The sequence below is a fragment of the Eschrichtius robustus genome, chromosome 9, assembly GCF_028021215.1.
Source record: "Eschrichtius robustus isolate mEscRob2 chromosome 9, mEscRob2.pri, whole genome shotgun sequence".
NCBI classification, from domain to species: Eukaryota; Metazoa; Chordata; class Mammalia; order Artiodactyla; family Eschrichtiidae; genus Eschrichtius; species Eschrichtius robustus.
The window spans coordinates 123,461,808-123,475,578 of NC_090832.1; the positions used below are offsets into that span (position 1 = coordinate 123,461,808).

Sequence of the window (13,771 nt, forward strand, 5' to 3'; positions counted from 1 at the left end):
CAGCAAGAAATAGAAAATATGAACAGACCAATCGCAAGAACTGAAATTGAAACTGTGATTAAAAATCTTCCAACAAACAAAAGCCCAGGACCAGATGTCTTCACAGGTGAATTCTATCAAACATTTGGAGAAGAGCTAACACCTATCCTTCTCAAACTCTTCCAAAATATAGCAGAGGGAGGAACACTCCCAAACCCATTCTACAAGCCACCATCATCCTGATACCAAAACCAGACAAAGATGTCGCCCAAAAAGAAAACTACAGGCCAATATCACTGACGAAAATAGATGCAAAAATCTTCAACAAAATACTAGCAAACAGAATCCAACAACACATTAAAAGGATCATACACCATGATCAAGTGGGGTTTATCCCAGGAGTGCAAGGAGTCTTCAATATACACAATCAATCAATGTGATACACCATATTAACAAACTGAAGATTTAAAACCATGTGATCATCTCAGTAGATGCAGAAAAACCCTTTGACAAAATTCAACAACCAATTATGATAAAAACTCTCCAGAAAGTAGGCATAGAAGGAACCTACCTCAACATAATAAAGGCCATATATGACAAACCCACAGCCCACATCGTTCTCAATGATGAAAAACTGAAACCGTCTCCACTAAGATCAGGAACAAGATAAAGCTGCCCACTCTCACTGCTATTATTCAACATAGTTTTGAAAGTTTTAGCCACAACAGAGAAGAAAAAGAAATAAAGGAATCCAAAATGGGAGAGAAGAAGTAAAACTCTGACTATTTGCAGATGACATGATACTATACATAGATAGTCCTAAAGGTGTCAACAGAAAACTACTAGAGCTAATCAATGAATTTGGTAAAGTAGCAGGATACAAAAGTAATGCACAGAAATCTCTGGTATTCCTACACACTAACAACGAAAAATCTGAAAGAGAAATTAAGGAAACAATCCCATTTACCATCAACAAAAAGAATAAAATACCTTGGGATAAACCTTCCTAAGAAGACAAAATCCTGTATGCAGAAAACTATAAGACACTGATGATAGAAGTTAAAGACAATACAAACAGATGGTGATATATACCATGTTCTTGGATTGGAAGAACCAACATTGTGAAAATGGCTATAGTACCCAAAGCAATCTACAGATTCAGTGCAATCCCTATCAAGCTACCAAAGGCATTTTTCACAAAACTAGAACAAAAAATTTTACAATTTGTATGGAAACACAAAAGACCCCAAATAGCCAAAGCAATCTTGTGAAAGAAAAATGGAGCTGGAGGAATCAGGTTCCCTGACTACAGGCTATACTACAAAGCTACAGTAATCAAGAGAGTATGGTACTGGCACAAAAACAGAAGCAGAGATCAATGGAACAGCATAGAAAGCCCAGAGATAAACCCATGCACATATGCTCACCTTATCTTGACAAAGGAGGCAAGAATATACAATGGAGAAAAGACAGCCTCTTCAATAAGTGGTGCTGGGAAAACTGGACAGCTACGTGTAAAAGAATGAAATTAGAACACTTCCTAATACCACACACAAAAATAAACTCAAAATGGATTAAACACCTAAATGTAAGGCCAGACACTATAAAACTCTTAGAGGAAAACTTAGGCAGAACACTCTATGACGTAAATCACAGCAAGATCCTTTTTGACCCAACTCCTAGAGAAATGGAAATAAAAACAAAAATCAAATCGGACCTAATGAACTTAAAAGATTTTGCACAGCAAAGGAAACCATAAACAAGACGAAAATACAACCCTCAGAATGGGAGAAAATATTTGCAAATGAAGCAACTGACAAAGGATTAATCTCCAAAATATACAAGCAGCTCATGCAGCTCAATATCAAATAAACAAACAACCCAATCCAAGAATAGGTGGAAGACCTAAACAGACATTTCTCCAAAGAAGATATACAGATTGCCAACAAACACATGAAAGTATGCTCAACATCACTAATCATTAGAGAAATGCAAATCAAAACCACAGTGAGGTATCACTTCACACCAGTTAGAATGGGTATTATCAGAAAATCTACAAACCAGAAATGCTGGAGAGGGTGTGGAGAAAAGGGAACGCTCTTGCGCTGTTGGTGGGAATGTAAATTGATAAACCCACTATGGAGAACAGTATAGAGGTTCTTAAAAAACTGAAAATAGAATTACCATATGATCCAGCAATCCCACTACTGGGCAGATACCCTGAGAAAACCATAATTCAAAAAGAGACATGTACCACAATGTTCATTGTAGCACTAATTACAGTAGCCAGGAAATGGAAGCATCCTAAGTGTCCATTGACAGATGAAGGGATAAAGAAGATGTGGCACATATATACAATGGAATATTACTTGGCCATAAAAAGAAATGAAATTGAGTTATTTGTAGTGAGGTGGATGGACCTAGAGTCTGGCACAGAGTGAAGTAAGTCAGAAAGAGAAAAACAAATGCCGTGTGCTAACACATATATATGGAATCTAAAAACAGAATAATGGTTCTGATCAACCTAGGGGCAGGACAGGCATAAAGATGCAGAGGTAGAGAATGGACTTGAGGACACGGGGAAGGGTAAGTGTAACCTGAGACGAAGTGAAAGGGTAGCATTGACATATGCACACTACCAACTGTAAAATAGCTAGTGGGAAGCAGCCGCATAGCGCAGGGAGATCAGTTCGTTGCTTTGTGACCACCTAGAGAGGTGGATAGGGAGGGTGGGAGGGAGGCACAAGATGGGGGGATATGGGGATATATGTATACATATAACTGATTCACTTTGTTATACAGCAGAAACTAACACAACTTTGTAAAGCAGTTACACTCCAACAAATATGTTTTAAAAAATTGATATATTCTCATTTTGAAAACAAACAAACAATTCATCAAAGTACAATAAGGGAAAAATACAGTCAGAATTTCATTAGCTCGATACAATGTATAATTAATAGTACATCATACTACATTTCTCTCTATGTGTGCACACATATTTTTTTATATGGATGGAAAATGATTCAACTAATATTGCTTTCAACTGCAAATCACTGAAAACTAAATCAATAATGGTTTAGGTAAATAAGCCCCGCATGACAAGAAGTTAGAGATGGTATAGAGATTCAGTGATGAAATAAAAAACTATATCTTTTCTCTGTGTTATTATTAGTATGTCCTTTTTTGCCTCATGGTGGTAAAATGGCTACTTTACATCCAGGCCTTTATTCAAGGCATGAACAAATGGGAGTGCTGGCCAGAGATGTGCTTCTCGTTTATTATCATAAAAGCAAGTATTCATCCAGGCAAATCTCACCTCCGGCAGGTTTCTACTTGTGGCTCATGGACCAAAATATGTTACAGTTCCATTCCTAAGTGGAAATGGAGCTGAAAAAGTGAGGAATTAGTTTGCAGACTTTATAAGAAAATATGCTAAGGTAGAAATATGTTTTTTTATAAAAAATGCATAAAAATGAAATCATATTTAATCTTGATATTTTAAAAGAAAATATGTTAAGTTTAGTTTTACAGAAGGAAAAACCCAGAGTAAAATTCAAGGAAATATTGATCTTCTTATAAATATTTTCTCACTAAAATACTTACTATTTTTAAAAACATACTTGTAGGGTTAGAAAAAGTCAATGAAAACTATTAACAAGTTTAAATCATTATGTTTTTTAAACACCATATTTGAATTTTTTACTGAACTGATATAAAATAAAACGACCACAAAGTTATATCCCTCATAACTTGATTTTTAAATTTATATTGACAGTGTTGCATTGTTAAGATATTAAACATTTACATTCTTTTTATAATTGTAATTCCCACACTTGCATGTTCAAACTGTTCAATGATTTATCCCGTCATTGTATAATGACATTTCCCTCACAATTATTTACCTTTGACTCTTTTTTTTTTTACCTTTGACTCTTAATTACCTTGATAATTGATTGGATGGCACTTTTAAAAAGGACACATTCTTAGATATTGAATTTTCCAAGTTACTTAGCATTTAAGAATATTGCTCTTTTACTTTAAGAATTTGTCACAGTCACCCCCAACTTCAGCAAACACCACCCTGATCAGTCAGCAGGAATTGGTATTGAGACAAGACCCTCCACCAGCAAAAAGACTATCACTTGCTAAAGGCTCAGATGATGGTTAGCATTTTACATCAATAAAGTATTTTTAAATTAAGGTATGTATATTTTTCTGACATAATCCTATTACACACATATAGACTACATTACAGTGTAAACATAATTTTTATATGCATTGGGAAACCAGAAAATTTGTGAGACTCACTTTATTGCAGTATGCACCATTTTTAGTGGCCTGGGACCAAACCCACAATATCTGCAATGTATGCCTGTATCTATTCATTGCTTTTATGACTAATGGTCATAGTGGTTACTTGTAATATCTTGAGTCATAATTTTTTTCACTCATAGGCATTCCTACTTGTCTTTTGGCATTGTATGTTGCTATGAAGAAATCTGGGCTAGCCTGTTTATTATTATTTTCTTTATTTAGATGAACTGCCTTTTTATCTTGTATTCTTGGAAATGAGTAACTACTTTTGAGAAATTAATGGAATATAAGACCTAAATTATGTCATTTTTATCATATTTATTTTCAAGTTGCTTTAATATCATTTCATTTACTCTTCACAGCAAGCCTGTAAAATAGATATTATCTCCATTTTTTATAAGTAAAACTAAATTTCAAATAATGTAATAGATATTTCCAGTTCTTGGATGTAATATTAAACTAAAATAGACCTCCCCCACCAAAAACAAAACAAAACAAAACAAAACCTGTCTCTAAATTTAATGCTCTTTCCATTATACGGCTTTGTAACATGATTATGAAAAAACTGTCTCGGGTTCACACCTCTTCTACCTTTCATGATTTAGTCTTGGTAGGATGTGTGTTTCTAGGAATTTATTCATTTCTTCTAGATTGTCCAATTTGTTGGTGTATAAATGTTCATAGTATTCTCATGATTTTTTGTGTTTATGTGGTATTGTTTGTAATTTCTAGTCTTTCATTTACAATCTTGAGTCTTTTTTTTTCTTGGTTAGTCTAGGTAAAAGTTTGTCAATTTTTTAAATTTTTTCAAAGAACCAACTCTTAGTTTTGTTAATATCTTCCATTATTTTTCTATTCTCTGTTTTATTTATTTCTGCTCGTATCTTTATTTCCTTTGTTCTGCTAACTTTGACCTATTTGTTCTTTTTCTAGTCAAATTGGGCGTCCATCTGCACCCCAACTCCCTTCTCTGTATCTGACCCCCATAAGCTAATTCTGAAGGTTCTCCTAGTGACCCTCTGATATGAGACCCAGAGTAGGACTCCTACAAAGCATCTCACTATGCTGAGGAAGCTGGATGTCCACCTTGGTTTTTTGTTTGTGTGTTTGTTTTTATCCTGGAGAAACTGTAGGCCTAGGGAGACCTTTTGGTGCAGCAGCTGTGTCAGCCTGGAGGAGGGGTGACACGGTCAAAGTGTAGCCACTCCTCTTACCCTTCCTATGGGGTCCTTCTTGGTCTCTGATGTCCAGGAGGGTGCTTTAGCATTACCTTCAAGTTATGGGTTTTTCACACTGGTGTCTTGTCTATGGATAGTAGCTAGTTCATCTTCAACGAGGGGGGGCTAGCACTGGGATGACATCACTCCTGTGTTGACTACGTTAAAGAAAGCAGTTGTAGTTAATGAGGAATAAGGAAAAATCTGTCTTTGGGTTAAAATTCATGGCATTAAAATGTGAATAACAGCTTGCAAATCAGTAAAGATAATTTCAAGCATACTGCTAGAAAAAACTTTTCTTATATTTGTATATAAAAATGAAATATTGAAAAAAAAATGAAATATTGAGTTAGTAACTTTTGTATTTTAATGTAAGGAAATAAAATCGAGAGGCACTTTATAGACTGTATGGTGGCAGGTAAAAACTATGTTGTTATAACAGCAACTCTTCAGATAGTTTTATAATTTTTAATTATTATTTTCATCAACTAAATTATATGCCTTAATAGAGAGCTCATTAAGCTTTCAGTTATTGCTAGACTTCACTCTGGGAATCCGCATATTATTCAGAAGGTATATTTTGCAGAACTAATATGTTGCCTATACTTTTTTTTGAAATTGGAAAAAATAATATGCAGTGACTAGGAAAATAAAAGTAAATTATTTTTAGAAATAGAGGCTGTATGATTTTAATTCACCTCATTATTTACCTGTGCTTTGATACTGGTGGAAATCTGTGCTTCAACTTTATGTAGCTTTTCTTAAATGTCATGGTAGAGTCTTAATAATTTCCATTTTTATTAGAAACTATCATACGATGGTGAGAGTAAATACAGATAATTTACAGAATGATAACAAAATGTGTTTTTTAATCTTTTCCCCATCCCTTTTCTGAAACAGACAATCACAGCAAGTTAGAACTGGAAGGAAACTGAGAGGGCAGTTAATAAGCCCCTTCCCCCATCCTTTATTTAAGAAGAAGAAACAAAGTTTAATTGCTTACAGGGCCAAGAAAATGAGTTAGGTTTCTTCATTCCTGTTCAAAGCCAGTTGGGATTGAAACACCATGGGCTGGTGGAAGGATAGGTTACTATTGCTGGTCCAGGCCACAGTAAACATCTAGAAGTGCTGGGAGGTTGAGAAGCCTGTATTCCTGTAAGAAAAGTGAATCAGAAAAAATGAGATGGAAGAGAGAGACAGAGGCAACGAGGTAAAAGCCTTTGTGTTGGCTCATTCTCTGTCACCCTACCCTTTCATGCCAGTCAAACAGATGGTGGCTACTTTAACTTTTTGTCTACCCTTGGTGTTGCCATGGGTGAATATAGATCTTACATCTTTAGGCCAAAAGACAAGTTGATGACACCAACAAGGACCTACTCTATAGAGAACTATACTCAATATTTTGTAATAACCTATAATGGAAAATAATCTGAAAAAGAATTTATAGATTTTGATATGTATAACTGAATCACTGTGCTGTACACCTGAAACTAACACAACATTGTAAGTCAACTATACTTCAATTAAAAAAAAGTTGGTGACTTATTTGTGCTATTTTAATACAATATGATTGTAATAAAGTGGTATCTTCACCTGCAAAGTCCTACTCATCTTCCAGATCCATCTCATATATGGGTTCTGCAACTGCAGATTCAACAAACCTCAGACCATGTACTATGTTTGGTTGAATCTGTGAATGCAGAATCTTCAGATTCAGATAATGGGACTTGAGCATCCATGGCTTTTGGTATCGTGGTGGATTCTGGAACCAACCCCCACTGAGGGATGGCTGCATTATAATGTCAGTGTAAATTCATGAGAGATAAAATATAAACAGCAAAATTTATTTCATTAATAATTACAATATGAACATGCATTATATGATAATAGCTCTGTCAACCTTCACAGCTCATCTTTCATGAATCTTCTCTTAAAACTAAATAACAGAGGAAGGAAAAAGAAGTTGAGATAGAAGAGAACACAGTCCAAATTGAGCTTAGAGGAGCAGGTGATTATTGAAGCCCAGTACCTTTTTATTCACTGCCTTAAATTGATAGGCAATTGGTAACATACGTAAATAAAGAAAATTCAGTTTACCCATTCACAATTCTTCTGTTATACCTTTAAAGATAATATTAATTTATGTTATTTTCCAGTGCCAGCTAAAAATTAATATGACTTCCACCCACACCCAATAAAGTAGGTGATATTCTCCCTTGGTGTCACCTTGTTATTGTTTCTGATTTATTAGACCCAGTAAACTTTGGCACCACCTAAGGCATTACTTTAGTCGCTCCTTGCTTTCCAGTTATTTGCTATCTTTTTCTAGCCATGAAATCCAAAGCCAGCCAAGCAATCTGCATCTTAACCTCGTCACTTTATTTCCTGAGCTGAATCCAGTCCCACACATGGATGAAAACAAATCTCATCTGAATTCTCATCCAGGGGGAAATGTCTTTTTAGTGTGATCCAGAAGAGATCTAAATAGCAAAATTGTGTTATGAGTAACGTTTGTTAATATCCAACGAGTTTGGCAGGATTTCACCTCTTAGTACCTCACCAGGGTGCTTGTGACTGTAAAGTAGAATCTTATGCAAGAGCCTCAAGTTTATTAGTCATATTTACTTACCTTATAAAAACCAAAATTATATCTCTCAGTTGCTTTCAAGACAGCTGCAGCTAACGTATCTGTTCCTCTGGGTACTCTCAGACTTAGGTTATATTTTCTCAACTCTTTGGAACAGTTTAGATCCAGGCTACCACATTGCTATACTACAGCAAACACATTATTCAGAGCATATTATTATTATGATTCACCACAGAGAGGGAGCTTCAGATTTAGGAAATTTCCAACATCTTATAAACTGGAAAACCTTAAAACAGTGGTGTAACCATCTCTGCTTTTACTGGGAAGGAGCTATGTAGAATGGAGAGTTGGATTTAAGGTACTGATTATTTTTTGATCGGAAAAGTTGATTCTTAGAAGAGAACAGAATAGTTGGGATCTAAAAGGGGGACCCCAACCTGCATATGGATTCAGAGACTCCAGTTTCTTTTCCCCATTAGGACACAAATATCATGTTGGTAGTTAATACGTGTGTCAGGAATGTCGTATGCTTATAGTACAAAGATGACAATTTGTAAAGTAACTTAACCCACTTCACTTTTGATGTCCGTGTAGCATTTATTTCTTTTTTCAAAAATTGAATTTGTTAGTATAGGCCAGTGGTTAGCAAACTTTTCCCGTAAAGGGCCAGGTAGTAAATATTTTAGATTTTTTGGCCATACAACCTGTGTTACAAAAGCTCATCTTTGCTGTGGTAGCTTAAAAGCAGCCAGAGACAATGTGTAAATGAATGGGTATGCTTGAGTTTCCCCAATTTTTATTTCCAAAACCAAGTGGTGAGTGAATGTGGCTTGCTTTTCACCCCTGGTTTAGCATTATTTCCAGCTGAGGCAAAAGACCAGAGATCAATTCCCTTAGGTTCTTAATCTTTGTTATATTTTCAAAAAAATCCTAAACTCTTAGAATTATTTTTTTTATGACTTGAATCATCTATTTAAAACATGAAACAGGTTAATTTAAAAAAAAGTTTAATCGTGAAATGCTTTTCAGGTGTCTTAAGACTCAACTCTGGTTTTGATTAATATACACGTAATTTGACAAACAGTTGATTTATTAATATATCTATGTCCTGAGAATACTCTCCCATGAGGCATCTAAACACCTTCACGTTTTCCCTTTGTTACTACATCAAACTTGAGTTTCATATAGGAAGCTGTTTCTTAAAGTCTCCACTGAACATATTCACACAGTGTTTGAATTATTCCTGAATTGCAATGAGGAAAATTTGTTAACAATGGATAATTAGCGATTTTTATAGGCTCAGAGGAGAAACTTGCCAAAAGTGATTGCCTAGGCCATTCAACCTCTACTCCTAGCCCTTACAGTGTTAGGACGTTATTATACAAAATAAACCAATTCATTTACTTTGCCCTAAAAGTGCATATTTGCCATCTTTGTTTATTTAGATATTCAAAAAGGGAAGTAGACCAATGAGCTTCCTTGATTTAGTTTGTCAGACTTTAGTATTTATTGTACTTTTAATTTCCTCTCGTTTGTTTCTCTGTTACAATTATAAATGGTTCATAATCTAATACTATACTGATAATTTGTTTTTTAATTTGCCAGTTGATGACATTATATAACAATGTCATAGAAGCTCAGAGGTAAAAATACTTAAAAGACATCTATTTTCTCTCTTCATTCAACAGCAGGTTGTGAATATTATCCACAGTTTTAAACACTTTTTTTCTATTGGAGACTCATGGGCATTTTGCACTCATATTATTGCCAGCAAATAATAGGCAAAAAACTATCATTTGGCTAACAGATTTAGCACATATTAAATCCTATATTAAAACAATTTAAAGAGATTATTTACTAAAAGTAGGCTATCTATAACAACTGAATATTCTGCCTCCTTTCTTTTTGTGTAGTGATATGGATTATTCAGAGTGAGATGAACCCACATTCTGAGTTTATTGAATTCAAGTACAGCATAAGGATTTTTCTACTAAACTCAGAGAATGTTAACTAAGAGGCAAAAAAAATAAATAAATAAAGCCATCATTTATTAAGCTGTGGTTTTTTCTGACCTTTTCAATGTGCTTTGCATCTTTTATTAGTAGTTTACTATGTACTCTGATAATGAAAACAAAACAAAACAATGACCCACCAAGAGACAGAAAGTAAGAGCCAGAGGGAGAGCGAGAGAGCGAGAGAGCGAGAGAGAGAGAGAGAGAGAGATCGTGTTCTATGGGCTAAATATTTTTAAAAAGCCAGTTTCCATTGCCCTCTTACGGATATCCAATGTTAGCCCAATAGAAGTTGTTTAATTGCAAACAATAACAGGGATTGCATTTTCTGTCAATAATTAACAAAAATAAAACTGACTCTATATTTTAAAAAATTACATTGCCCTGACATTCTAAACAATGTCAATGCTTAAAATATTCATCACTCTCAATTTTTTGTTTGCCTAAGCTCTAAACAGGGAGGGGTTGGCAAACTATGGTCTATGGGCCACATCCAGAATATAACATAATATAAATACATTTTTAAGTGGTTGACAAAAAATTGTGAAAAAAATTTTCTCTTGTTATACAACTACCTACAAATTACTTTCAGTTTTGCTTTTGACCTGCAAAAAGCCTAAAATTTTTGCTATCTGGCTCTTTAAAGAAACAGTTTGTTAATCCTTATTTTAAACAATTGCTGTGGTTAATGTCTTATTTTTATATATGTAATATATAAAAACTTCACAGGGAGATCAGCTCGGTGCTTTGTGACCACCTAGAGAGGTGGGATAGGGAGGGTAGGAGGGAGGGAGACCCAAGAGGGGAGAGATATGGGAACATATGTATATGTATAACTGATTCACTTTGTTATAAAGCAGAAACTAACGCACCATTGTAAAGCAATTATACTCCAATAAAGATGTTTAAAAAATAAATAAATAAATAAACAACTTCAGATCTATAAGATTGAAATTAGCACATTTTAATTATTTATATTTTAATAGCATTGTTCCTTTGGGAAGAAATTATAAAGAAGGCCCCTAACACCCAAGCTTGCATTAGGTTCCAGAGTAAGTTTATAATGGTTCGGAACCATTTGAACTACTTTTGCGTCCTGTCAGTACCTCCAATTCTGTGGTACTACATATGCTTATGTTTAAACATTTGAAATAAACAATAATAGCACACTAATTGTAAATACTAAGAAACAGAACTACAGTTAATTTAAATTTTGACATTTTCTGTAACCACAAAAATATTTGCAAACAATTAGCCTTGAAGAGTGAAATACAAAATCTAAAATTATTATTCCCCAATGATTAGTGATGGACAAAATCTCTGAAGAATATTAGCCATGCAAGAATAAAATATAAGGAATTTGGTATTTACAGAGAAAAAGGACACAAATGTTAAAGAAAATCATTAGAAATGATAAAAGATGCTCTTACATTGCCAGAAGAAATGAAGATGACTAAGTTGAATGTAGTCATTGTTTTTACCAAAAATTGAATGTTTTTTTCTAAAAAGGTGGACCAAATAATGTCAGTGTTTGTCCTCATTTAATCTTTTCCTCTGATTTTTTCAGGAAGAAAAAATTTGGAAGGTTTTTACAGAATGTAATCAAGATTTATGATGAATTTTTCTGGTGAAGACATTTTAGTGAAATTTTTTCAAGTGCGAAGGCATTTGAAAGCTGCTACAATCAATCCTGATGAAATAAGGCCTTCAATAATATTGCAAATTCTGAAATTCAGTGTAAAATGAGGTTTTCATTAACTTCTACCCAACTTATTTTTAAACACCTTTCTAACCTATTTGCATATTTGGTGCTTCATAAATTAATTAAATAAACATTAATAAAAAAGTTTTTTCAGTCAGCTATGAGTGAAGATAGATTGACAAAAATCTGGCTATATTGCCTTTTGAACATGAATATGTAAACAAAATCCATATTCATGAAGTCATTGATAATCACAATATTGTTATTATTTATTACTGTGACAGCTCAGTATGTAGGTATAAGATTTTTTTCCTACTTTGTCAAAAATACATTAATCTATTTAAAAAGTATTCATCTAATCCTTTTTTACTATAATATTTGGTTTTACTTTTTTTACTGGAATGATATTATGTTTATATAGAAGATGCATGCATATACGTGATACAGATAGATAAATATAGATATACGAAGTTAAGTAAAAATAAAATTTTAAATTCTGCATTTATTTTCTTCCCATTGTTATTATTGATTTCATATTAGGATTTGTTACTGAAAATAATTTTGTTGTATAGAAGATGGAGCTCTTTAAAAATGAGGTGTTTTATCTGTCAAATATACCAGCCTTGCCCCTGTGTTTGTATGTACAGCCATTATAAAAAAAGAAAAAATTTAACTTTTCTTAGCTTATACTTCTATTTACTGTTACACCACAATTATTAACTTTGAAATTCCTTGTCATCTTTCACTTTTCCAAGTAGTTCCTCATGTTTCCTGTGGCTTACCAGATATAGGTTATTGGTTTGTTTACTTTTTTAACTGCTCATAATTTAGAATTTCAAATTTTAAAATATATTGCGCAAAGCTGAAGCAGTGATTTCTCTTCTTCTGATGTTTCCTCTCACTGAAGGGAGAGCTATTAGCAAAACAATCCTGGCTTCCCTCCATCTTCAGGCCCCCTTTCCCTGGGACAGGGAGTTGAGGGCAAAAAGATGGGGTGGAAGGACAAACTGGTTGCTGAGTTTGGGAATATTCACTGGGCATGTATAGCTCAGCCCTTTCCTTTCCCTTTATTCTGGAACCTGGACATCGTCTCCAGGGGCAGCCTTCTCTGTACTATTATTACTATAATTCTGCCAACACTGCCATGGTTGAGAGTAAGTTGGATTAATTCTGGTGCTTGGGATTAGGAAATCCGTTTGTCCTTGGAAATAAGTCTCATTCTCCAATATCACCTTAATGATTGGCGATACTCTGGCCCCAGGTGCTTTACTCGATTTTCTTATTTCCCAGTTGGTTTAGAACTTGAGCAGAGAAAATGGAAATGCTATATATTGGGACTCCCCAGAAACCTATCAATGGCAAACAACAGTGTTAATTTTCTGGAATATATCCCAAATGATATCATTTCAGCTTATAATTTTATACTGAGACAATAGGGCTAATGTCAATAACAGTGGGAAAATTTAAAGAGAAACTAGAAAATTTTGATTGATAATGTAAATGCAAATGAAACAGAACTTGATGACAAACTTTCCTGAAAAGTGAGTGATTAGGAAAAATTGCTGCAGATATTTTAAAATTAACTGCTCACTGTCATTTTTAACATACAACTATCTAATTAGGAGAAAATCTAAGATAAAGCTATGTTAAGTTTGGTTCTAGTATAACTTAAGAGCAGTATGTTTAAAGATGAAATCTATTATTAAAATCTGCTTTTAAAATACCAAACTATTTGCCTTATATTTGAAACACAATTCAGAAAATTTAACAGAAAAATCAACAGTATTTTAGTTATATACTTCTGATATATTAATATGCTCTTTCTTCTTTACATAAGTAACTTCTAGCTATGTAATGTGATAAAAATGTTAAGTAAAGCCATAATAACATTAAAAATAGAAAGTATATCTTTATGGATTTTACTTGAAAATAATGTACATCAAGCTAATTTTAGACA

At 33.7% G+C, this 13,771-nt stretch overlaps 1 long non-coding RNA gene across 2 annotated transcripts in view; it reads left to right on the forward strand.

Moving 5' to 3' along the window:
• The window catches only part of LOC137769466 (uncharacterized), a 107,142-nt gene that overhangs the window by 56,292 nt on the left and 37,079 nt on the right, over positions 1–13,771 (forward strand). The window contains exon 3 of one of the 2 annotated variants that reach the window (XR_011074977.1): positions 11,680–11,876. The exons of the other annotated variant lie outside the window; for it this stretch is intronic. This is a non-coding gene — a long non-coding RNA (uncharacterized lncRNA). Of the gene's footprint in view, positions 1–11,679; positions 11,877–13,771 lie in introns of those variants that run through there. 2 annotated transcript variants of the gene reach the window in all.